Source organism: Palaemon carinicauda, chromosome 12 (assembly GCF_036898095.1).
Source record: "Palaemon carinicauda isolate YSFRI2023 chromosome 12, ASM3689809v2, whole genome shotgun sequence".
NCBI classification, from domain to species: domain Eukaryota; kingdom Metazoa; phylum Arthropoda; class Malacostraca; order Decapoda; family Palaemonidae; genus Palaemon; species Palaemon carinicauda.
The window spans coordinates 140,852,172-140,879,894 of NC_090736.1; the positions used below are offsets into that span (position 1 = coordinate 140,852,172).

The 27,723-nt window shown below is 44.9% G+C and overlaps 1 long non-coding RNA gene across 1 annotated transcript in view; it reads right to left on the bottom strand.

Moving 5' to 3' along the window:
* LOC137650669 (uncharacterized) overlaps positions 1-27,083 on the bottom strand; it is a 54,740-nt gene extending 27,657 nt beyond the window's left edge. The window contains exons 1-2 of the long non-coding RNA XR_011046036.1: positions 26,989-27,083; positions 4,928-5,062 (exon numbers count right to left, since the gene is read on the bottom strand). This is a non-coding gene — a long non-coding RNA (uncharacterized lncRNA). The remainder of the gene's footprint in view (positions 1-4,927; positions 5,063-26,988) is intronic.
* Between the last annotated feature and the right edge of the window lie 640 nt (positions 27,084-27,723).

The following is a 27,723-nucleotide window of genomic DNA, read 5'->3' on the forward strand; positions in this document are numbered from 1 at the left end:
AAAGAAAAAATACTAAAAGGACCTATATAATTGGAAAATGACAAATTCCTTTTATCTAATATAACTTAAAAACTTAAGTTTTTAAAGAAAAATTTACTTTTCATAAATATCCATACAAAGAGTAATACTGTAACGATAGACTGAGGACCGCGTAGCATAAATAAAAATGAACGCTAGATAATCTTTTAAACAGATTGAAGATTATGCAAAGAAAGCATACCAAAAGGACAAAAATATTCTTGAAATAACATAATCCTTTTATTTTATATAACTAAATATTTTGTAAGATAGTATTAACTTATCATTCTTTGTAGCAAAAGAAAGAAAATGCAAGTCATGCTCAAGCTTACGTCATATGACTGTGACGTCATTGATGAGGCGAGATGTTTACCTATCGCCATAATGCTTTCGTCGTTAAAAATAGGCTGGAAATTTTTAATCCTACCTTCTAAGCTATAAGATAGCGATAAAATATCAAACAAAAACCTAATAAGTGAATGCTAAAACACGTAACAAGAGTACATCACCAATATGCTGCTAAAATCCAGGTTAAACACGAGTAAATTTCTTTCTCTGTTGCAAGTATGGTGGCAGAAGAAAATCTGATACTAGAAGGAATAGTTTGACCTAGCTCCGTGGTGGCGTTGGTGTTTACCTGGCATATCTATGCGATTGCTGCGAGTTTTGAATTTCTGCCAGACAGAAGAATAAAGCTATTGTTATATAACCAGCGGTTAAGTTTAAATGTTTAGAAACAGAAGTTTCCCTGTCACGAGACACTGAAGTGTCAACGTGACTAAATACACGTTCAGCAACTTGTGTTGCGAGACAACAAAGGGATAGCGCAACCGGAAACCAAAGCTTCTTAGATGATCCCTCGCGAGAGGAAGATGACAGCGAAGCAGAACGATGAAGAGAGGGAGCGCTCTTCTTAGGTTTGTTTCAAGAGTGCTTATAGTCTCAAGGTAAACATCTCGTGGAGAGACAGAAGACGAGGAAGAGCGAGAGCGATGATGTCTCTTCCTATATCGCCTGTCTCTTGGGCGAGAACGTCTAGATGAAGGTGTGCGAGCTCTCCTTTTCTTCTTCTCTCTCTCTCTCTCTCTCTCTCCTGACCTCCGAAGAGGGCGATGACGAGGAGGAGGAGGAGGTACTGCGATGTTTGTGCTTGCGACGCTGTGTATTGTAGAAGCGCAAACGGTGTGAGAAGTAGGTGCAGGAGGAGCTGAAATTACTACACCCACTGAAACTTCAGGGGGCGCCGCCTGAGTTGACAGGAGATAGGCGATGTCCGGAACTCCCAAGGGTTCCAAAACAGAAGGGATCCGAGGCATAACCTTGCCCGCGAGGAACTGGTTCCAAACTTCCTCTGAAGGAGACCCAGGAAGTCCAAGGGAAGGCCATACTGCTCGTACATGATCTGGAATGGAAGCAGTAACAGAGACATTCCCGGTGGCGTAAAACATTGCCCCATTAGGAGAGGCAATGGGATCTGCCTGACCAAGAAGAATGGGGGTTAAATCAATGGTGACACTTTTCCTTGACTTCCCCCCGGAGGAGGGAGGCAAGGAATAGTCTGAAGGGAGAGAATGAGAGGCCGAAGAGGAGGCCCAAGACTCCTTACCTTTCGACGGCGAACCTGGAAGTAATGAGTCCTTCTAGGACTTCCTATTCTACCCCTCTCGAACTTCTCTCACTGAGAAGACGACCACTCTACATACTTGGCAGGGGGAACCTTCAGAACACCTATGACCTCTGTACCCAGGGCATAGGGAAAGAGGATCCACCTCCAGCGGTGACACAAAGGTGCCTGGAGCACTTCCTCACAATTGAGGACATCACATCTAACAAAGAAAAAAGAAAAAAAAGGATTAATCAAAAACACCAAAAAGAAAGGCTAGTCTGCCAATCAAACAAAAGCAAGAGCAGCAGTGTTACCACTGCGACGGATAGAATTCGATTGAAGGTAAACAGCAGCTACCGCTAACAGGTGGGTAACTACCTACCCGGTCGTTAACGACCTTGTTTAGTTATTTATGCCATATTTTCCACCTCGTGCTAGAATATCTCCTATAGTAAAGAATGAGGGTTTTTATCAAGTTTAAGAACAAACTGCTGGTTATCATCTAAGAAATATTGCGTTTATAAAAAAGTACCTGGACGAAAATTCTGTGAAGAAACTTGTGATAAACTGTGTTATTACCAGGATTGACTACTGCAACTATCTATTACATTTTACCAAAACTGCAACTTGAGAAATTACAAAACATAATAAACAGAGGAGCAAGACTGATAAAAGGTGTCCCACCTAGAGAAAGAATCACCCCTATACTTATCAATTTACACTGGCTGCAATTAAGCCAAGAAATTGAATTTAAAATATGTACAATAACCCACCAAGTTATCAGAACCGGGTGTCCAAAATACTTAAGAGAACTGCTACATATTGTGAGGCCAACAAATCGTGTCGACACAAGAATAGTTACAGATGGTTTCAAACTCTTGGAACCTAGATTTATGTCTACTTTAGGCTCCAAAGCCTATAAATATGCGGCCCCGAGACTATATAATAAGCTCCCATGAAACATTCAAATGATTGAAGACATTAAGGCTTTTAAGAGGAAACTGAAGACTTTCTTATTTCAAAAGTCATACAACAGTGACGATTTAACAGTAAATGAACAATACGCAATATGAAACGTTAAATACTCTGAACGAACAAGGTAAAACGACAGTGGAGGTCCTGTAGAGAGTGGGGTTCCCCTGCTGTATAGGACCGGAAAAGCAGCCATCAAAGTAAAGTAAAGTAAGTAAGCTATCACTCTCTCAGGTACGAGAGCCTTGTCTACTTGAGCGCACAAAGGCAATTAAACTCCCCTTGCTATCAAAATGCAATCTTGCTACAACAAGAAGCTGAGTTATAGGTTTTTGTGGAATTCTCATGATTATAGAGTTCATTTACCTTGACGTACAACACAAATCTACATACAAGAATTAGGAGAGTTATAGACTGGGGGATATTTTTTACTTTCCCATGAGCACCAATAGCTATATATTGGGAGATAATATTTACTTTCACTTGAGCAATAAATAGCTATATACAAGGGTATATTTTTTTACTTTCATATGAGCAACAAATAGCTATACACTGCGGGATATTTTTTACATTCACATGAGCAACAATATCTATATACTGGGGGATATTTTTACTTTCACATGAGTAACAATAACTATAAACTAGATATTTTTTACTTTCACATGAGCAACAATAGCTATATAGTAAGGGATATTTCTACATTCACATGAACAACAAATAGCCAAAAACTGGGGGATATTTTTTACTTTCACATGAGTAACAATAGCTATATACTGGCGGATAAATTTTTACTTTCACATGAGCAACTATAGTTATATACTGGTAGATATTTTTTACTTTCACATGAGCACAAATAGCTATATACTGGGGGATAATTTTTTTCTTTCACATGAACAACAAATAGCTATATACTGGGGGACATTTTTTACTCTTACATGAGCAACAAATAGCTATATACTGTGGGATATTCTTTACTTTCACATGAGTAACAAGTAGCTATATACTGGGGGATACTGTTTACATTCACCTGAGCAACAATAGGTATATACGGCGGGATATTTTTACTTTCACATGAGCACCTATTGCTATATACTGGTAGATATTTTTTTACTTTCATATGAGTAACTCCTCACCAAGTCCCTCCCACTCACTGGGTCTCACTGATATAAACTCCTATATGCTCCTACCTACCTCCCTCTCAGGGAGGCCAGACTTTGCTGCCATCTCCTCATTTTATCAGTATCCTTTCGAACCTCTTTGGGCCCTTCTCACTTGGTCTAAACTTGATCACCTATCTTTTGTCTCACCCTAAAACTCTATCCTCATACTCAAAAACCTTCCTATTTACACAGTCTCTACTACTAATTAGGTCTTGCTACTATAAACTTTTACCTCCTCCTGCAGGTATCAGTTGGTACAGAGGCTCAGTCCTAAACTTCTGCTTCCTTTTGGCTCCAGTTGGTGTTTTTTATAGCTAAAAATACATGAAAAGCTTGTCTATCCCTTATTCTCATTTCAAAAAATAAATAGGGCACAGTACAAATACAAAATATCAATCACATAGGTCTTCAGCCTTGCCAGGGACCTCCTTTGCAGTCTTGCTCTCTAAGCTGAGCCTGACTATAAACAGACTGTACTCCTTGAGCTGATTACTACTTACAAGGCCTGGCAACACTGGTGAGGATCAAACCACCTTTGGGGACTATAACATCTAGTCTAAGAGCCTCCACTTGGAGAGAAGCCCTGGGCAATCTAAAACCATCCATTTATCCAACCATGAATATTGGGGCAAGACACCTGTTCATGAATTTTCCTACCCCTACCCCCATATAACAACAATTATGTGGGACCCCATTGAGAAGGCGTGACACTGAGTAGTGGAACACTAAAAACGAGTGATTTGCAGCAATACTAATGGTGAAAAATGTATATTAAACACAAGATAATCAGAAATATATATGGTTAGTATAAGTGGTGTGAAACTAAGTTATTATAATTACCTATGATTCACATCACATCCCTCAAATGGTTTTAGCCGTAACTAGCTTAGCTCACAAATAAACATTACCTCACTGTTCCTCTGTTCTAGCAAGCGGTATATGGAAGTGCTGTGCACACCATTCATGTGGGTTACTATTGCATTATGATTATCGATAATGTATATCACGCCCCTCAAATGGTCTCTGCTCTGTCATGGCTTGCTTTCCTCATAAATTAGCAATCTCATTGCTCCTCTGTCTTGGCAAATGTTACATGGATGTGTTACGAACGCCATCCGCATGAGCCACTATTAAAGAATTATAAGTAGGCCTTATTTACAATATTCCTTACCATACGTTTTGCAGGTCGAAGCTTTAGGGACCTCTATAGATGCTGAGAGCACTGGGGGTCCCCTCTCATAGATGGATGAAGGTACAATCTGGCAGCTTGGAGTAGGAATTGATGTAAATGTTCGAACCTCTTGTGCTAGGGAAATAAACATATATTAGTATGAGAGTTCATAAAAAAATGAAACCAAAGGTTTAAGAATATGTATTATAATGAATTTACTTGGTGGATAAAGATATAACCAGATAAATATTGATTAAAATATTCCTTTTGCATTTCACCATGGAGAATGTAACTTTTAACATCTCGCCTGTATGTACACCTGACTGTGGATCCACTAAATGTGCTGAATGATCAACATTGAGTTGCACATACCACTCAGTGGCAAAATGTTTATAGCGTTCCCAGGAATCACTGTGGATTGCGCTGCCTACATTGATAAAACGTTTTATCAAGGGCACAAGAGTCTCTGCGTTACTTGGTGTGAAAGTACAACAGGGAACTTGTGCGTAAATACTTGCAAGCTGTTAATTGTTAAAAAAAAAAGAATAATCAGCTGGTGAATACCTCATTCCAAAAACACAAAGCTTCCCAAAGGTAAACAATAGATGTACTCAGAAATAGTGTTAACATTTTAATCGATAATATGTCCCAGCCCCCATTAACCATGGAGAAAAATGCCAAAGTAGCTACACCAATCCATTTTTTATAGCGAATACCAGTTTTGCTAGAAATATCATACATTTTTACTATCACATGAGCAACAATAGCTAAAACTGAACCGGATAATCTAAACAATCAATGACCAAAATCAATTGAATCACAAAAATTTTGGAATAGATTAAATTCCAGAGTGGGAGAAATCTTCCAACGATAGTCATGATGGAACTGAAACATGGGACAAAAAAAAAAAATGGCTCTTGTAAAACAAGAACTGGAACTTATGCATAAATATTTGGAAGGTATAAATTCATTTTAAAAATCAGCTAATAATTATGTCAACAAAAACCAAAGCTGCTAAAAGTAAATGCCATCAACATATGTGCAGTAACCCCCAATCAGTGTCTTAAAAGTAAACAATGGACTTTGGCAATAAAATGTTGTTCACGTTCTAATCGAGCATTATGTAACTTATCAGATCCCTGCCCCCCATTAGTCATACAGAGAAAAATGTCCATGCTTTTGAACGAACATGATAAAATGACTGTGGAGGTCTTGTAGAGAGTAGGGTTACCCTGCTATATAGGACCAGAAAAGCATCCCTTGAAGTGAGCAATGTAAAATAGCTAATACTCGGCCATTTCTTGTAGCAAATTCCAGTTTCTCTAGAAATTAAGTACTATATATTAACAAGTTCCATACACATTTGTCTCTCTTTATACAGTACTTAGGTTATTATTCCCTTGCCTTTAAGTTTGAATAAAATATGCCTAAACGGTAAGAAATCTACGACAGTGATACCTCTGGATACGAAAGTTTCTGCTTACGAAAAATTCAGGATACGAAAAGTGATTCGAAGATTTTTATGCCCCAGTATACGAATAAAATTTCAGGAAACGAAAACCTTACGAGATCCCAACTCTTCGCCGAGAGTAATTTTAAAAAGTGCGCGCTGCCAAACTTTGAACTTGGGTAGACTCACTTACAGCCTCCCGCTCACCCATTGGTTATCTCCCTACTCAGATGCTAGCTGACGCCATAAGATCCTGCTTTCCTATTGGTCGGCAACTATCCCAGCTTGCTTACGCACGGGCGTTCATCTCTCTCTCTCTCTCTTTTCGTTCCGACCATGGTATCGTTAACAGACATTGTGTGCTTTCGCTTGTTTGACGTAGTGTTGATATACAGTACATTCGTACGCCATGTGTTATCGTTATTAAACATTCGTTACTGTGCACTGTACTGTATTAGTGTTTACTATACATAGTACTGTATATAACATACGTAGTGTATTATATTACGTATTACTGTAGCCATGGGTCCCAAGAATGTTGCCGAAGGAAAGAAGACGATGCTCTCGATGGAGACGAAATTTGAAATCGTAAAAAAGTACGAGTCTGGCATGCGTTTAAGTGCGATCGACAAGGAGTATGGCCGAAATCCATCTACGATAGGCATCATCCTGAAGCAGAAGGCACCTTCTAAGGGCGTCACTATTTTCTCCAATAAGAGAAACCACGTGCATGACGAGATGGAGAGGCTGCTTCTTGTGTGGATCAAAGACAAAGAGATCTCCGGAGACACCATCACTGAGACTACAATTTGCCAGAAGGCCTCCGCCATTTTCGGTGATCTCGTGCGTTCTCAGGCCGAAGAAGGGGCAGGAGAAGGAACATCCCAGCAGGAACCCCCAGAGTTCAAGGCTTCTCAGGGGTGGTTCGAGAAATTCAAGAAAAGGACTGGCATTCATTCAGTGGTACGGCATGGGGAGGCAGCCAGCTCTGACCCGAAGGCCACCGAAGCCTTTGTTAAAACGTTCCACGAGTTGACTCTGCAGGAAGGCTACAGTTCGCAGCAAGTTTTCAATTGCGACAAAACTGGACTTTTTTTGGAAGAAAATGCCTCGTCGGACGTTCATCACGGTGGAGAAGAGGCTACTCGGACATAAGCCTATGAAGGACAGGCTTACCCTTGCTTTTTGTGCAAACGCCAGTGGGGACTGCAAGATAAAGCCCCTGCTGGTGTACCATTCAGAAAATCCCCGAGCCTTCAAAGCCCACAGAGTCATCAAGGAGAACCTTCCCTTGATGTGGAGGGCGAATGCTAAAGCCTGGGTAACGAGGCAACTTTTCATTGATTGGGTGAATGTCTGCTTCGGTCCGACTGTCCGAAAATATTTGGAAGAAAACCGCCTCCCTATGAAATGTCTGCTGGTGTTGGACAATGCTCCAGCTCACCCTCCTGGCCTCGAGGAATATCTTCTGGCCGAGTATTCCTTCATAAAGGTCCTATATCTACGGCCTAACACCACCCCTCTCCTCCAGCCCATGGACCAGCAAGTTATTTCTAATTTCAAAAAATTGTACACGAAGCATCTCTTCCAGAGATGTTTCCAAGTCACAGAGAGTACAAACCTCACTCTGGGTGAATTCTGGAATGATCACTTTAATATCGTGATATGCCTCAAACTCATCGATCTCGCTTGGCAGGAAGTTTCGAGGCATACCCTGAACTCATCTTGGAGGAAGCTGTGGCCTGATGCTGTCTCTGCACGAGACTTCGAGGGGTTCGGGAAGCCTGGAGGCGAAGCCGAGATCGTTGACGATCCAGAACCCATTCAGCAGTCTGAGGTGGATGACATCGTACATCTTGGTACGTCCATGGGGCTGGAAGTTAGCGCCGAGGATATAGATGAACTTATCGAGGAGCACCACGAAGAGTTGACGACGGACGACCTGAAGGAGTTGGAGACGATGCAAGTGAGTGTTGTTCAAGAGCAGTTCTCTAGCGGTGATGAGGAGGATGTTACACCTTTGAAAACGGCAGACATTAAGGAAATTCTCGCATGTTTCCATAAAATGGCAGACTACGTCGAAAAGGAACATCCAGAAAAAGTTTATACCAACCGTGCGCTTCAACACTGCAATGACGTTTGCCTAACGCATTTTAGAAATGTGTTGAAAAGTAGGCAGAAACAAGCTTCAATGCAGTTTCTTATTAAAGAGGCCAGCGGTATTAGTAGGCCAAGACGAAGGTGAAAGTGAAGAAAAGAAACAGAAAAGAGGAAGTGATGAAGAATTAGAAGGTGAAAGTTAAGAAAAGAAACAGAAAAAAGTAAGTGATGAAGAAGTAAAAGAGATTTAGAAAATATGAAAAACGTAAAGTTATAAAAAAGCAAAAAAAAAAATTCAATTTTAAGTTTTATGTTACCGTTAAGTGTTAAAGTAATTTTTTCTTTCATTTTATAGTTTTCCATACGTAATGTTAAGTGTTGATTATTTCTGCCATTTTTTTATTTCGTAAAGTTTAAGTGTTAATGTGTTAAGTGTGTAAATTACTGTACGTAGTCTGTCACTTGTTATGTTTTCTGCCTTATGCCATCCTCCTCTGCCGCGACTTCACTATCGGACATCGTCTCAATCAAAAGGTAAGTTTCAACTTTTTTGTTACACTAATTAACTGTAACCTTTTTTTCAGGGTATCAATCCTTAATTTAGGTGTGCGTACAGGTAACAATACACCTTCACTGATTTAAATGCTTTACATACAGTACGGTAACTTTTATACAGTAGGAAAGAAAACGGACCGTTTTCTTAGGGCTTGGGGGGTGATAACTAGGCTATAACTACATTATTGAATAATCTCATAGTGGTTTCCGGAATGGATTAGGCTGTTTTTAACGGTTGGGTTAATTATTGAATGATAGAAATGGCTGCATTGCAAGTTTATTACTACAGTTTAGCGTGTTTATGGAAGAAAAGGTGTCTTTTCGTAAGGCTTGGAACGGATTAGGCTATTTAAATGTAAAACGCGACTCAGGATACGAAAAAATCAGGATACGAAACCGTATCCTAAACGGATTACTTTCGTATCCTGAACGGATTACTTTCGTATCCTGAGGCATCACTGCACTTATAAGCAAATCCAGTTCTGACAAGATATTTAACTTTCACATAGTAGCCAAGTGTTTTGTTGTGAATTTTTGTTAGTTGTGCCTTAGATAAAATTTTGATAAGCCAAGTTGAATAATTCTTTATATTACAATGAAATATAAAGGTACAGTAAATGTTTTATGACTGTTTGAGTTGAGTTTTAAACAGGAATGTGTTGTGCAATAGGTTAAATTAAGATATACAGTACCTCCATAATTTGATTTAATCTACAGAATTTTAGGTAAACTTGGGATATAACCTCAATTTAAGTATCTACAGCACTGTAAGTCACATTAAGGATGGGGTTGGTATCCTATGTCTTGCTAGGTAAGAATCCCACATCCTAGGTTAAGCTTAGTAAAGATTCCTGTAATATTGAGAAGTGGTAAGGTAGGGAAAGGCAGTAATTCTTGTTTAAACATATGAACCAGCCACATCTTTGGCTTTATATCATAGGCCGCATTGTGGTTGCCTTAAACTTTATGTCTTGATTATGATTTCGGTTGTAGTGTATAACCTTGTACGCTAGATTACGGAAGGAATGTCGGGATGCATTGCCCTAACTTGATTTTATTTGCATTTTCTTGGGTCTCGTTGGTGGGAGAGGAGTTCAGGCTAGCTAGATTAGGACCTGGTGCCTAGGGTAAAACATCCCTATTGTTCTCTATGTATCCATATATATGGTAGATTATATTTGCAATATTACACAATGAGCGAGGATTTTTTTATGTATAGATTATGACAAAATTTAGGATTGTCTCCCTTTTCCCAATTAGGGCATTACATTCAATATGTGCTCAACCCTATCCTAAAATCCCGAGTTTCCAACCGGGCCCTCCATAACCTGAGTGTTGACATGTTTACTTAAGCCTTACTGGGTGGTTTAGGCCTACCTAAAAGGTGTCATGCCTATTCTACTTTTTTCAAGGATCTAATATGCTATTATATCTGTAGAATAAACCAACCTGAGACAATTCGGTGCACACAATCGCTCAAGCTACCAAAATTCTCAAATTAAAAATATTGCACATCATTAGTAATATTTTACCTCCCATATAGTTTATTTGAACATTAGGAAGGGAAAAAAATGTATTCTATCTATTTTTAATAGTTGAGTGTCATATGATTAAAAGGCAAATATATGATACTTTAATTTCTAGCCAAATACTGTAGGCCTATATGAACCATATATTTTTCATACTCGTTATCCTTTTCTGAACATGAATATTATGGTAAACCACCAGCCCATGACTTTTCCCACATCACCCCGCCATACAATAACAATTATGGGGTACCTCAGGTAGAAACAGGTTTTCTTTGGGGGGAGGGACTGGTATTAAGGGGGGAGGGACTGGGGTTAAGGGGGAAACTGGGATTTAGGGAGGAGCCGAGTTTAGGGGGGAACTGGGGTTTTAAGGGGAACCAGAATTTAGGAGGAAAACTAGTGTTTTGGATGGGAAGACCGGGTTTTTGGGTTGGGAAACCCCTGGAACGAGTGATTTTCAATATTAATAATGGTCAGAAATGCATAATAAACAAATCCAGTATGGAAAATATACGGCTCGTGTTAGTGGAGTGAAATGAAAGTAAGATTATTTATGATTCACATCATGTCCCACTAATGGTTTTTACTCTGATGTGGCTCACTTCACTAGCAAATAAACATTATTTCACTGCTCCTCTGTTCTTGCAACCGGTGGATGGATATGCTGTGCATGCACCTGTGAGTCACTTTTAAAGTATCATAACTGCCTATGATTTATAGCACATCTCTCAGATGGCTCAGCTCATCCATGGCTAACTTCGCTCGCAAATAAACATTATCTCACTGCTCCTCTATCCTGCCTAGAGTACATAGATGAGCTGTGCACAGCAATCATGTGGGCCACTATTACGGTGATAATTTGTACGTTCACAAGAGCAACAATAGTAATACAGTATACTGAACGGAGACTTGCAAATAAACATTATCACACTGCTCTTCCCATCCTGCCAAGCGTATATGGATGAGCTGTGCACAGCTATCGTGTGGACTATTACTATGGTGATAATTTATACATTCACATGAGCAACAATAGTAATTTACTGAACGGAGACTGCTTTAATGCGGGTTTACACTGATGGTCCAGCACTTTGCTGCAGTAGAGGGGCTTGAGTGTCCCAATGATGGGCTGGGCAATGGCAGTGGGGTAGTTTATCCACCCTGGCAGGCTCAACCATACCGCTAAGGCCAGTTCTGAGAGACCAAACCAAGACTGGACCCCTATAGGCCTTCTCCTTTATTTTAAGATAGGCAAAGGCTAGGAGAAGGAAAACTCCAAAATCAAACCAAACAAGACCCCAACGGCGGAGCTTCCCAGCGCCGGCGGAAGAGGGCAATGCCTGTCGGGCGGGCAACAAGGCGGGCCTTGACATAACAAGAACCCGGCAGCCCGATGCAACCAACATCGGAGAAGCCGCCTGTCTCATATGTCTTGAGCCGCGGTGAAAATGATGTGGGCCAAGTGTGTGTGCGTGGCCGTTGCAAAGCCACGACCACCCAAAACAATATACCTAGCTACTGGCATTCTATCGTTTCCTCCACCCTTCTTCATCTCTTTCTCACCATCATCATCATCATCACCACCAGCAAGTCCTGAGGCGACAGCACCGTGGGTGAAGGGGGCAGGCCTGGATAGCTGGAAGCCCTTAACCCACAACTGCACTCAGGCGGCGAGTCTAAGATTCAGTCGCTCTCTGGTGACGGTGCCGTGACACCAGAGTTCGGCAGCTGGACCCGTGACTGGGCTGGCCTATTGAGGACACCGCAGCCCACCCCACATGGGGAGGCCCCTAGAAAAGGTGGGGTAAACATCGGACACGGCAAACACGTCTGGTCAGCTCACCGCGATTGGCGGACATCCCACTAATGCGGTCGAAATAAGAAAAAATATTAACCTTAGGTGCGTGGAACATCCGCACCCTCCAAGACGTGACGAACACCAACCGCCCGGAACGACGTACAGCCCTCGTCTGCAAGGAGCTAGCTCGCTTCAATGTTGATGTGGCGGCTCTTAGCGAGACCAGACTACCCGAAGAGGGCAACATCAGGGAAGCTGGAACAGGCTACACCATCTTCTGGAAAGGTAAGGCCCTAGAGGAGCCTCGCATCCACGGTGTCGGCTTCGCCATCCGTCCCCAGCTAGTGCAGCAGCACAACCTCGCTCCCAAGGCCATCAGTGAGCGCCTGATGACTGTCCGCATCCCCATCACGCGGGACAGACATCTCACCCTGATCTCTGTCTACGCCCCGACTATGACCTCAACCGATGATGATAAAGCTGCCTTCTACACCCAGCTCGACCGCACCATCCAGGCAGTGCCCGCCAATGACAAGCTCGTTGTGCTTGGCGATTAAAATGCCCGAGTAGGCAAAGACCATCGCCTGTGGGAGGGAATCATCGGCCGCCATGGCATTGGAAATTGCAACGCCAATGGCCAACTCCTACTGGGTCTGTGTGCAGAACACCAACTTGTGGTAACCAACACCATCTTCCAGTTACCAAAGCGACAAAAGACCACATGGAGACACCCACGGTCTAAACACTGGCACACCCTGGACTACGTCCTGACCAGAGCCAGAGACCGAGGAGACGTCCGCATCACCCGATCCATGCCCGGAGCGGACGACTGCTGGACGGACCACAGACTCCTCATCTCCCGACTCTCCGTGACGACCCTACGACCACCCAGAAGGGCACCTGACAGCGTACCACACCAACGCTTTGATTGTAGTAAGCTCCGCAACCCACAGGTGGCACAGAACTACAGGGAGGCCTGCGAACAATACCTCGCAGACCCTGTGGGCCAGGCCACTGTCGAGCACCACTGGACCACCCTCAGAAACGCCATGGCCCATGACGCGGAGGAAACACTAGGCTACACCACCAAGAAACGGCAGGATTGGTTTGATGAGAATGATGCTACCATCTCTCTTCTCATTGAAACCAAACGACAAGCACGCCTGACTTTGGAAAACCAACCAACACCAGCTAACAAATGTGCTCAGAAGGTGGCTGAAGCTGGTTGCCAAAGAGGTATCTGTGAAGCCCAGAACACCTGGTGGCAAAGAAAAGCTGCAGAAATACAGAGTTTCGCTGACCAACGTGACCTGCGCAGCTTCTATGCAGCAACAAAAGAAATATTCGGTCCTACACGGTCATCAGTGGGCAGCCTGAAGGACGCGGATGGGGCCACGACCATCACCGACAGCGAGGGCATCCTGGCCAGGTGGAGGTCTCACTTTGAGAACCTCCTGAATGACCAAGCAGACACCCCAGACGATCTCCTGCGAATGACCCCGCAGCATCCCGTCCGTCACTGGATGGCACTACCACCCTCCATCCATGACTTCAACAAGACCCTGCAGCGCATGAAGCCCGTCAAAGCCCCAGGGCCAGACAACATCCCGTTGGAGCTCCTCACTCACGGTGGCCCCGGCTTGAGGAACCGTTTGATGCTCCTTATACTGAAAATATGGGAGACCAAGACCCCCCCCCAGTGACTTCCGCGATGCAAACATCACTACCATCTTCAAGAAGGGAGACAGGGAGAACTGTAACAACTACCGGGGAATATCACTACTAAGCATCGCGAGTAAGATTTTCGCTCGGATTCTCCTTGACCGCCTCCTTATTCTCGCAGAAGACGTCCTGCCAGAGTCCCAGTGCGGCTTTCGACCATCCCGCGGGACCATAGACATGATCTGTGCGCGACAACTACAAGAGAAGAGCCTCGAACAACAACAGCCCATAATGTTCATCTTCTGGGATTTGAAAAAGGCCTTCGACAAAGTACCTCGACCTGCCATGTGGGCTGTCCTCAAAAGATATGGCTGCCCACCTGATTTTGTCAAGCTGGTGCGTGCCCTCCATGCCGGAATGGTTGGGAGAGTCTGCCACCAGAACTCTCTTTCAGACCCATTCCCCATCAACGGCAGCCTGAAGCAGGGCTGTGTTCTGGCCCCGACGTGTTTCTCGCTATACACCGCAGCAATGCTCAACGAGATTCCCCCAGACACACCCTCAGTCGACCTACGTTTCCGCATGGATGGAGGCGCTTTCAACCTCGCTAGACTCCGCGCCAGAACCAAGACCACCTTGTGTGCAGTGCTTGAACTGCAGTATGCTGACGACAATGCCACCCCAGGTCAGACGGCAGAGGACCTGCAGTCGTTAGCTGATGCATACAACTCTGCTTACAAATGTTTTGGGATGCAAGTCAACTCAGACAAAACCAAGACCCTCGTCCAACATCCACCAGGACTGATGCTCCCCAACTTCAATACCACAGTGAATGACCAACCGTTAGAACAGGTGGACCAGTTCTCCTACCTAGGGAGCATCCTAACATCAGCTCCCACAAGCAAAAAGGACGTGGAGAACAGGATCAGGGCAGCCCACTCCGCCTTTGGCCGACTCAACTGCCGCGTATTTAACAACCACGCACTAACAATGACCACCAAAATAATGGTGTTCAGGGCAGTAGTCCTCTCCACGCTCCTGTATGCATGTGAAACATGGACGCTATATAGAAACGATCTTAAAAACCTAGAACGCTTCCAACAAATGAAACTGAGGCAGATCTTGAAAATCCCCTGGGAGAGCCACACCACCAACATCGAAGTCTTAGAACGTGCCTCGCTGACCAGCGTGGAGGCCACCATCATCCACCACCGCCTCCGCTGGATAGGACACGTGCATAGGATGGATCCATCTAGGCTCCCAAAGAAAATATTCTACGGAGAACTGACCCAGGGCACCAGACCACGAGGAGCCCGGAAAATGCGCTATAAAGATCAACTAAAGCGCACCCTGGCTCTAACTGACATCGATCCTTCCTCATGGGAAGAAACAGCCAGGGACAGGAAAACCTGGAGAAGTACAGTACACCATGGCACCGTGGGCTTCGAGGAGAGGAGGAGACAAAATGAGGAGGCTAGGAGGAGAAGAAGGAGAGAGCGATTAGAACAGCCCCGCCCACCACCTACCCTCCCTTGTGAACACTGTCCGCGACTCTTCCACCACAGACTAGGACTTAACAGCCACATCAGGCATAAGCACCCACCCCACAGATAGGAGGCTGATGGCTAACGACAGAACCCAATACTCGGACACGAGTGGGCGCCGACGACGACACTGTCGAACAGTTCGTCAAACGCGATTTGACAGACAAGTGCAGAGATGTTCCAACGTGTGGACGAGGTATTTGGTTTTCGAACGGTTCGAAGAAAGTCTGACTTTAGTGGGCGGGGCTTCATTGTCCACAAATCTTATGCATTTGTGACTGACTCCGCCTCTTCGAGCCGTTTGACAAGCAGGTTTAACAACCGGGTTCGACGAACCGTTCAACTGTGTAAATCCCGCTTATAACAATGACCGAAATAAATGAAATTACATGATATCAAGAAATAGATTGAATTCTGTCAAATACGTCTTTTGAAGGTAATCATGGTTTAACTGAATCCGGATGGATAAAAATTGCTTTTGTAAAACAACATCCGGGAACTTATGCATAAATATTTGGACAATCTTAATTGGTTAAACAGGCCAACTAGTGATTACGTCATACAAAAAAAAAAAAAAAAAAAACAGAAAAACTATCAAAATTAAATACAGTATAAGCAACACTGTAAATAACAATCACTCTATCAAAAGTAAACAATGCACTTGTAAAATTAATTGGTGCTCATAATTTAGTTGATCGATGTGGAAGTTACTGGGCCCCAGGTCCCATAACACAAAGAAAAATGCGAAAATAGCCAGCACTCGGCCACTTCTTATAACAAATTCTAGTTCTGCTATAAATTCACTCAAAATCTATTTTTGGGTGAGATGGCCATGTCGTCCTGGTGGAAGGTTCCTTCAGTAGCTTCCTTAGGGTATATATGACTACAGTAGATATTCCCAGAGAATTAAACTAAAGTTTTCAGAATTCTAACTTCTGGTGCGAGTACCCTAAAGGTTTCCCTCTAGGATATTGTATATCAACAGGGGACGCATGCATTAACACGCCACATGGCTATCTGCACCCCACAGAGTGTTTACGCTTCGAGGGGGAAAGGTGGCGAGGTAACTGAGGAGTCATTCCAAAGTTACCCTCCTTCGTTACTATTACGGTACTCGCAACGTAATCAAACAGTCTGCCATACTGTGTGACGTCACGTCCGTCCTCATTCTTAAGTCCAGCTTTCTACAGGCTTCCGCGATACAGTATAGCAGGGAGGGGCCTGGCAAGCTGAACTGGAACAGTTGGGCGGGTCCATCAGGACGACATGGCCATCTCACCCAAAAATGGAAGTGTACTAGAGAATTAATGTACAGTATCATGGATTTTTCCCATTTCAAGTGCCTTCTACTTCCCGCCAGGGAAGTTCTAATTGGACAAGAGCAACATCTTGAAGTAACCTGACAAAGATAGCCTCACCTGGATGAAGAGATCGTGCCAGTCTCGAAGACAGATCAGAAGGTTAAATATTTGTGTAGGAACAAATTTATACCATTAGGTGAGTGTTTATTAGGTAGTGGGTATATTAATTATAATTAACCATAGAAATAGGATCAAATAAAACAATAACAGCAATTTATTTTCATATGAAAGGTAGGAGCGAAATCAGACGCGTATGGTAAATAAAATAATTATTTTATTTGAAAATTGCATGGAAATATGGAAAATTATTTACAATAATAATAATGGATAATACATAGATTTTCAGTAAGACGGTGATGTGGAATCTGAAAAGGAAATATTTTGCCTTTAAGAACAAGTTCCCGGGGGAACGCCAGTCTTTAAAATCATTATACACTTCATGTCCAAGAACATGTGGCACACGTGTAAGAATCTATGTCACTTCACCTTGATGAAGAACAGTCTGCGTATTAGTGACACTAAGTGTCCTTTAAAATCACTATGTATCGCACTAGGGTCAACACAGGCACCAGTTTGAGTTAAAGTCCCGAAAAAACTCACTGTTCTATGCAGCACTAAACAGCCGGTTTCATCACACTACCTGCTGCTACCACAAATAGTTTTATTTCGTGCACCTGCTTTGCATAGTGTTTGAAGAATACTCTAGGTGACCTCCAGCCTGTGAAGGATCGGAGGCTTTCAAAATCGATTCCTTGGAAAAAGTTCAGGGAAGAGGCGACTTTCCTAGGATCATGACCTGCGGGTGTACTGTCAGGATCCGCTCTGCAAATAAAGTAGGTGATTTTCGCTCTTAGTTGTTTTAGTGACAGGTCACTACCCGAAGTTTCTCCTTTAAAGAGTTGTCCTCCGCCAAAGTCTTTAGTTCTTTGAAGATAGACCTTAAGGCTCTCCACTGGGCATAGAGAGACATCTTCCTTCAGTGGGCAGATTCTCCAAGGGCCCCATCTTTTGGTGGGAAGTTCATTTTTAACGAGAAACGTGGGGTCGGGGAAGAGGGTAAGTTCCCCGTGTCAGCGAACTGTATCTGGCCCTCTTCTATTTCGCTGACTCGGGCTCCCGAGGCGAGAGCAAAAAGGAAGATCACTTTTTGAGTCAAGTCTTTCAGAGGGCAAGATTCGTTGTCCAGGTTAGAGGCAAAATGGAGCACCTTATCCAGGGACCAGGTGATGGGTCTCGGTGGAGGTGCTGGACGGAGTCTAGTGCACGCCTTCGGGTGTATTGAAGATTCCCTGGATAAATCTATTTGGAAGGCGTACAGAAGTGGTCTAGTCAAGTCCGATTTGCAGGTGGAAATCGTATTGGCTGCTAAGCCTTGTCCATGAAGGTGAATAAAGAAGGACATGCAGAAATCTATAGAGATTTCCGTAGGGTTTTTCGCCTTGACGAAGGATACCCACTTCTTCCAGGATGATTCATATTGCCTTCTGGTAGACTTTGTTTTGTATTCCTCTAGGCAGTCTAAACTTTTCTTCGAGATCCCAAACCTTTTCTTCACGGCTAGGGAGAGAAAATCATGAGATGAAGGTCATTGACTTTCTTTGATGAAGCGAAGACAGTCGACTTCTGCACCTGTTGGGAGAGAACTGGGACCGGCAGGGGATCAGCTTGACCTGTAGCTCCAGGACTAGGGGGAACCAGCTGCTCCGGGGCCACTTGGGAGCCACTAGGGCTGCTGTCCCTTTGAAGGTTCTCAGTTTGGAGAGGAATTTCAGCAGAAGGTTGGGTGTAGGGAACAGGTAAATCTTGGACCATCTGTCCCAAAGCGGAGGCAGTGGACGCCATGTCCACTGCTTCCGCTTTGGGGTCCTCATAGGGGGCTACATATCAAGAAAGTTGCTTGTTGTCGCTCATCGCGAAGAGGTCGATCTGTAGTTCCGGGACTTGACGAGAGATGAAGGAAAATTATCTTGCGTCTAGGGACCATTCCGACTCTATGGGGCTTGTCCTTGATAGAGCGTCCGCCATCACGTTGCGGAATCCTTGTAGGTGAACTGCAGATAGGTGCCATTTCTTCCTGTCCGCCAGGCGGAAGATGGGTAATAGCACCTGGTTTATGTGGGGCGATCTCGAGCCCTGACGGTTGAGACATCCGACTACTACCGAGCTGTCCAGAGTTAGACGGATGTAAATCGAGGGACAAGGGGATAATTTCTTCGGGGTGAGAAGAACCGCCATGGCCTCCAAGATGGTGATGTGAAACGTCTTGAATAGGGGAGACCATGTTCCTTGAACTTGCCGTTGATGGGAGTGACCCCCCCAACCCTCCAGAGAAGCGTCCGTGTGGATGTTGATCGATGGAGGCGGAGGTTGGAGAGGGATGGATCTTTTCAAGGTCCTTGCTTCTGACCACGGTCTTAGAAGGGAGCGAAGCCTGTTCGGTAGGGGTCTCTTGAGATCTCTTCGAGCGATGGATGCGTTTCGTCTCCAGACTCCTGATGCATCCTTTAGCTGTGCTCGTTGCACTGGGTTTGTCACTGAGGCGAACTGTAGGGAGCCGAGTACTTGCTCCTGCTGTCGTCTTGAGATACGTTTGGATTTGAGAAGTCTTCTGACAGACCCGGCTATTTCTTTCCTTTTCTTCAGCGGGATGGAAAGGCGGTGTGACTGAAGACCCCAATGGATTCCTAACCATTGGAACTTCTGAGCTTGAGTGAGGCGAGACTTCTTGGTGTTTATTTTGAAACCCAGATGTTCCAGGAACTGGGTTACTTTGTTGCAAGCTCTCAAACATTCTTCTGGCTATGTCAACCAGACCAGTCAGTCGTCGAGGTAGGCTATCACTTGGACGCCCTGAAGGCGTAGCTGGTGGACGATTGTGTCTGCAAGCTTGGTGAAGATTCTCGGAGCCACGTTGAGCCCGAAGGGCATGGCTCTGAAGGCGTAGCTTCTTCTTTGGAGCCGGAATCCTAGGTAGGAGGAAGCGTGGTGGTTCATTGGGATTTGCCAGTAGGCGTCCGCCAGGTCTATTGAGACCGTGTAGGCCTTGTGAGGCAGTAGGGCTCTTATTTGTTGAAGGGTCAGCATCTTTAATTTGTTTTTCGCAATGAACTTGTTGAGGGGGGACAAGTCGAGAATGACTGAGTCCTTCTTTGGAACACAAAATAGTCTTCCTTGGAACCTGGTGGACTTTACCCTCTTAATCACCTTCGTGTTCAAGAGTTCTAGGACATATTCTTCCAAGATGGGGGTTGAAGGCTGAAAGAAAGTGGTTGAAGGTTGGCAGTGGTTGCATCCAGCTCCAACCTAGTCCCTTTTTGATATATGCTGTGTGCCCAAGGATCGAAGGTCCAACGATCCTGAAAGTGGCAGAGTCTTCCTCCCACCGGAAGCACTTCATTGCTTCTGGTTTCCCGAGGGTTTGCCACCTCGGCCGCTAGCTCCCCTTACTCCTCTGCCCCTGGAGGGGCGGCGAGAGGAGTCTCTGTTGGAGCCTCTACCTCTGGGACGAAAGGTAGTAGATGGTCGTTCATAGGCAGGGGTGAAGACCTGTGATTGGGACACCACCGGCTGGGGACCAGCTGAAAGGTCTGCTGTGGTTGTGCAACCACTTGGGGAGTAGCGGGAGCCGGAAGCTGACGTTTGGGTTGACGCTGCTGGGGTCGTGGTTTGGAGGATTTCCTCTTAGGCTGAGGGCCTTCTTCCTGAGAGGATTTCCTTTTGCGGGACATGCCCCACTTGTTGAGAAGGTTCCGGTTCTCAGAGGCGGCTTTGTCCACGATCTCTTTCACCAGAGCTGTTGGGAAGAGATGCTTTCCCCAGATGTTGGAGGAGATTAGCTTCCGGGGTTCGTGTTTCACTGCGCGTTGGCAAACACGAATTCCCTGCAGGCTCTCCAGGCCTTGATGAAGCTATACAAGTCCTTCATCACGATCACTAGGCAAGTCTTCGCGAGAACCATATACAAATCTGGGACCCTAACGTCCCCGGCCATGACCTCAAGCTGAATTTGATGAGACAGGGGAGGCGGCTAGTCTCTCCTTGGTCTCCTGCTCCCGACGAAGAAGGTGGTCATTCAGCTTTGGAAGATCCTCATTGAATTGACGGCCAGCCGCGTCAGGTTCCAGTTTCCCGACCGTGAAAGTGAACTGGATATCTTTCCAGAATCTGTCGTCGGGGGGAAGGGCGAGGGAGAGAGGCCTACACTCCTCCAGGGTAGGGCAGGGCTTTCCTTCCTCCACCACCTTCATGACCGCATTGAAAGCCTTTTCAACAAAGAGAAAGGTCGCAGTAGAGGGAGTAAGAAAGGACGGGTGCTTCTTGCTCAACGCCGGCATTTTAGAGTTGGTAAAACCACGACTCTTAAGACACACTGCCAGCATGGCCTAGGCTTTCGAGTGATCGAACCGATAACTTCTTTGGTTTCGGTCTCTTCCTTGGAGGCCGGTTCGGACCTGAGCCGGACGTAACAGTCTGGGTAAGCCTCAAAGTTAGGGAAGAACTCCACTTCTTCCAAGAGGATGGACCCAAGCCGATCATTAATGAAGATTTTGCCAATTGTAACTGGCATATGCTCGGCGTACCTCCAAAGGTTAGACTCCGAGCAGGAGGGAAGATCCTTAACAGAGATCTTCTTCGGTAGTTTCATACCTAAAAGATGAACTTTGAGCTCCTCTTGGTTCTTACGGAGCTTTTCGTCCATCAGTGCCACCAATACCCGGATGGCGTCTTGGGTGGCGGGCAGCAGTGGTTCTGAGGCGGCGGAGGTAGAGAGGACTGGCTCCTCGACCACAATGGGTTACTGGAGGTGTTTGGGCGACCTCGCCCTCCGAATCAGGGAACTCCACCTGGTCTTCTTCCTCCAGATCCTCACCCATTAGGGTCCTCTCGGTGTTGTCGGAGACTTCCGACATCTTCTCCACCTCGTCCAGACTGACACTTTCGGAGTGAAGCCGAAATGTCGGGTTCAACTACTAGCTGGACGCAGGGAATCTGATCCTGGGGAATCTCAGTCCGACAGAGCTTTAGGGAAAAGCAAGGCCCTCATCTTCTCGTTGGGGAGATAAGGCCCAGTGGCGTTCTTCTGGAAACCGCGCACCCACTTGCGCAGTTTCTCTCGAGCGTTGTCCCTGGCCTCCGCGGACGGAGGGTTGTCGAACGCCTCATCAAGAAGGCCTTTGCAGGTTGAGCAGCACTGTGGATCCCAATACTTAAGATTGCCCGTTTTTGCTGCACGGGGGGCGTGGGTCCGGCACGCCTTATGCCCGTAGAAGTCCGGGCGGCGAACTCCGCAGAAGGAGCTCCCACACTTCACGTTCTCCTCTTGTAAAAGAAAGAGATCATGAGTACGTGGAAGACATAGTTATGGCTTACATTACTCTTAAGATTAAGATTCACTAATCTGTAGAATTGGTTTTTATGTGAGTTCAGGATAGGTGAGCTAGAAAGGAAGTAGGAAGACACATACTTGTGAGTCCCGTCCAGCCAGTTACCGTGACCTTTTCTGCAGTCAATTCCTTAGGACCTGAGGTTCTAAGGGAGGGAATGGTATCCTTATGGGTGAGCCAAAATTAGGCTTCCTTATAAAGGAATTGTCTACAGAGTGGAGAAAGTCTGAAATCGTTCAGAACCTAGAGAAAAGTAGGGGGAAAATAGGATAAAACCCCCTTATATTGGGTAGGTCCCGGCAAGAGACTGCACTGGGAAGCACAGAGTATGCTGGAAATATTGTACTGTACAACCGTACACCCCAGCCACTGTTTTTAAGGTATGAAATACCAAAGAAAAAGCGGTCAGGCTATCCGGCTGTATTAGATCGACTGCCGGCACGGGGCCGGCAGCCGGAGGGAGGGGTGTTTGTCCATGGAAGCCGAAGAAGCGTCGCCGGCAGGCCGGCGGAAAGCCGGAGGTCGGTCTGGCGGGGTGAATCCATCTAAGGCTACACACTGAGCAGCAGAGAGGCAGAAGACACCTAGAAGGGCGACCATCGGCACGGCGGCAGGGCGGCGGCCTCCGGCAGCCGGCGCTGGTGAACCTAGCTGGGTACATAAGATGGAGGGTTGTCTGAGATGTCGGCGGCAGTCCCCGCCAGGCCGCTGCCTTAGGTAATCCTCAGATAGGAACATCCTATGAAGTAGGAAGGTCACATGGGGTGTCGGCGGCTAGCGCCGGCAGGCGGAGGCAGCAGTGGACCGGCACCAAGATAGAAGAGAGAAAGATAAGGAGGGAGTGGGGAAGGGTAATGTCCGATACCCGACCTGCTTCCCTCCGGAAGGAGTGCTCTCATGATAGGAAGGGATACGCCTATCATCCGGCGGCACGGGGGCGGCAGACGGCTGGATGCCTATGGTAATCCAAGGGAGGATCAGAGAACACTCAAAAGGGAGAGGGAGATCTTCCGCCGGCACTACCCTATAGTTCGACTATGAGGGGGAAGTGTAGCAGAGCGGCCAGCCAAGCAGAAGAGCACAGCTTAACCTACAACTCTCCTCAAGGGAGGAATTGTAGGACAGCAGACAGGGGTGTGAAGGCAGCCAACACAAAGGGATAGAGTGGGGAAGGGGTTAGGGGTCTGAGGGAGCAGAAGGGGTCGCAACCCTAAAGCTCCCAAGGGGTGGGGGGAATCTGTTAGAAACGCACTCCAACCCTAGAGTAGGTTAGCTCAGAGTAGGCACAGCACTGGTGTACTGTCCTAAACTATAATAAAACAGAATCCCCCAAAGCCTAACCTAAACCAGGAGAGTCTTCTCCTAGATTAGGGAGGGCTGGGAAGACATATCGCTAAGCTACAGGGAGGAAGGGACGTGTCCCAACCAAGAGCAGTCTAGGGGGAAGGGCAGAGCCCTTCCACCTTCAGTCTCAGTCGATACCTAAAGGGAAATGTGTTCCCTAAGGGTGGACTGGGATGAACAATAGGTACTCTGGGGTTCTGTCTGAGGTCCCCCCATATACTATGGTAGGGAAGAGGGAAGAACGATCTAGCCTAACCTACCCAAAAATTATTCCGGGTAAGGGGGCTAAGATATAGCAAAGCTACCCAGAGGGAGGTTACCCGAAGGTAACAGGGGAGATAAGGAAGCATACAAGGGCCCCAACGTTGGGTTAGGGGAGTGTGACATGGATGGACCAGGCACGGTCCCTTGTATGGTCCCTAGAAGGCGAAAGAACATGTGCAACACTGAATCTTGTGTTTAAAAATGCCTATATCTTCATTAACATTAACACTAGGAACACTTATGGTAAATGTGTAGGAGAGCTCCGCGGAAGATCTTGAAGAAATTAAACACCTACAATTCACTATTATATCATATAGAACGCTTATATAATAGTCAATATATGAGCAGCTTCTATTTAACGAAGATATTCGTGTGTATAGTTACGTTTCACTTGGATTTTTTCTAAGTGTTTGTTTTTGTTTACTGTGTGATGTCTTGGCTAAAATGAGCTGTTTCACCGCCTTACTGCGTATGGCAGACTAGTTCTCAATGCTATTCTAACCAATAACAGGTGTTTTCTTGACGTCACACTGTTTGAAAACCAATCGTGGCGGTTTTTACAAATCTAGCCAATGCTGACACTTATTACTTCACTTATCCCTGCTATTTTTCCACCAGTTACCACAGTTTACGTGAAGTTCCGCGGAGGAATATATTTGCACGTCTCGGATCTCCCTTCAAACTGAAAAGCTCATTTTGCCGTGAAGTATGGAGCAATTAGCAGGACCTTCATCCCGTTCCGACTGTGTCACTTGTGACAATTGCTTTATTTCTTATGGGGATTTTTGTGTACATTATTCAGGGAAAGTTGATTTGCTAATTGCATTTGCTTAACGTCATGGTTTGATTTTGGCAGAGAAAAAGTGCGCTAATTGTGAAAATGTGTGCCGTATAGATTACAACAAATTATCATTCCGGTGTGATCGTAGTGTGGTTACTCGTGGGAAAAGGAAGAGGAGGTGCAATTTTTTCGTGTCTTGTTTCAAAGGTACATGGTTTGGAAAAGATTTGTATCCACGTACACCATAACAGTAAGGTATGTGGTAGTTTGCAGTTTACGTTAACGTTGTGTAACCTCATTAATAGTCGAAATATCAACTATCAAACTCACGCTACTCTTGTCTTCCCTGAATTTTCTAAGTCTGTTGTTATTGTTGACTGTGTCTTATTTTTGCTCAAATGAGCCCTGTAACCACTATAATCCGCAGACAAACTAGTGCACTATGACCCCCCCCCCCCCCGGTAGGCCTAGGTAGGGATACAGGGCCCCATAGGCTAGGTTAGGTGGGTGTCTTAGGTTTGGTGGTGCCCTGAAAATTACTGTGGCCTTAAGGGGGGGTCGCAGGGGGGGCGGAACCCCCCCCCCCGGTAGGCCTAGGTAGGGGTACAGGGCCCCATAGGCTAGGTTAGGTGGGTGTCTTAGGTTCGGTGGTGCCCTGAAAATTACTGTGGCCTTAAGGGGGGGGTCGCAGGGGGGGCGGAGCCCCCCCCCCCGGTAGGCCTAGGTAGGGGTACATGGCCCCCAGGGTAGGGTAGGTAGTTGTATTAGGTTTGGTAGTGCCCCGAAAAATCACTTTTCTCCTCCTCCCCCCACCCAAAAACCCCGCTTCCCACTGGGGTCCCCCATAATTGTAGTAGTAGGTTTATGCTTACATTTTCTGTGTAAGAGTTAGGTGGTTGTAGGAGGATTATCTCACAGTTTCAAGGCAACTGTAGCTCTAATTTACTGTTTTCTTTCGTTTTCTACTTTTAGAAACTTTTAAATTGAGCGCGGAGGTCTCCTACACAATTACCACACTTATTATATCATGCAGAAGTAAACATGAACACTAGGCTGCAGCCTAGGCTAGGTTAGAAGTCTAGTATGGGGTCGGCTAACTAAGAACGCTGAAGAATACCATCGGCATAATATAACTAATTCCTAGCAATGAAGACTAAATTACTAATGATATTTAATTAGTTATAAGGCCGGGAAGGCTGTTCTGGCTAACTAAATAAAACATGCGAGGCGAACAGCGGCGTCATAAAATGGCGCCTCCGGGCAAGGCACAGCTCTGCCACAAAACACAAGATTTAAGCGTAAAAAATCACTACTTTACGGCCAGAGCTTATTTAAACAATACAAGAATCTGGTACTCAACTTTCCAGAAGAAGGCGAGGCCGAAGGTTGCGACATGGCGAAGGATGCAAAAGATAATTAGCGATCACTGGGAAAAACCAACCAATGTAGGAAGCTACAGGCTTAAGAATGGGGACGGACATGACGTCACACAGTATGGCAGGCTGTTTGTTAACGTTGCGAGTACCGTAACAGTAACGAAGGAGGGTAACTTTGGAATGACTCCTCAATTACCTCTCCACCTTTCCCCCTCGAAGCGTAAACGCTCTGTGGGGTGCAGATAGCCATGTGGCGTGTTAATGCATGCGTCCCCTGTTGATATACAATATCCTAGAGGGAAACCTTTAGGGTACTCGCACCAGAAGTTAGAATTCTGTGAAACCTTTAGTTCAGTTCTCTGGTAATATATACTGTAGTCAAATATACCCTAAGGAAGCTACTGAAGGAACCTTCCATCAGGACGACATGGCTTGAGCCCAAAATTTAATTTATATATTAACCCTTGAAAACAATGAGATGGCCTGTTATTTTCTTTCGGTTATAGGTAGGGTACCTTAATTCAGATTTAGTCAAAATACTTCTGTAGGTCCTCTGGACCCAGCAGTAACAATTTCGTTTTATATTTCGAAATAAACATAATTTCACATAGAATAGAAAAAGAAATTGACGAATCATCTACACTAGAGGCCTCTAAATAAATTGTTTTAAAGTTCTATGGCCGATTACAACTGATATTCATTACATATTAGACTTGGCCTTACGCAGCACATGGGATTTTAGTGCTACGAAGTTATTCCATTTGTAAAATACCTTAGCCTATGACTGCCAACTCAAATCAATAGGCTTACCAACATTGCAAACTACATATCTCTCTATATTCTTTATTATGGAAATAAACCTAATGATACTTCAAAATACCTCATCTGGTATGTCAATCAATTGTACTGTACCAACCTTTGGAAAAACGTAGGATGTATAATTACAGAAAATATCAGAAAGAAGTTGAGGTATTCTTTCTCCTGTTTTCCTTCAACACCAACGTTAGCGTAATGATGACACACCCGACTGCGGAACAATACATCTTTTCCAGGAACAACTGGAATGTAGAAAAATTTTTTTTCCTTGTTAACTCATTATTCAATATTGTCTTTCTTGTTAATACTATGATATGGATATAGAACAAAATAAACTATATTAAATGCATGCTCAACTCAGCTGGTTTTACGATAAAAGGGAGGAAATACTATGAACTACTTTTCTGGCATATTTTCCCCAGAATTTTGGGGGGATTTTTATGTAAGCAAATAAATGCATGGACACCATTAATTAAATGCACACATCCATATGTCCTCACATACACACACACACACACACACACACACACACATATATATATATGTAAATATCACCCACGAAATGCATTTAATACCGAATTCTATCTTGGGAAAACATATCCACTTGGAATTCATTTTATGGTAACAGCTTCTGGCCGGGTGGTGATTCGAACCACCACCTGTACGGCTTGAAACTATGCTAGCAGGGACCCTAACGACTCAGCTATCAAGCATAGTTTCAAGCCGTACAGGTGGTGGTTCGAATCACCACCCGGCCAGAAGCTGTTACCATAAAATGAATTCCAAGTGGATATGTTTTCCCAAGATAGAATTCGGTATTAAATGCATTTCGTGG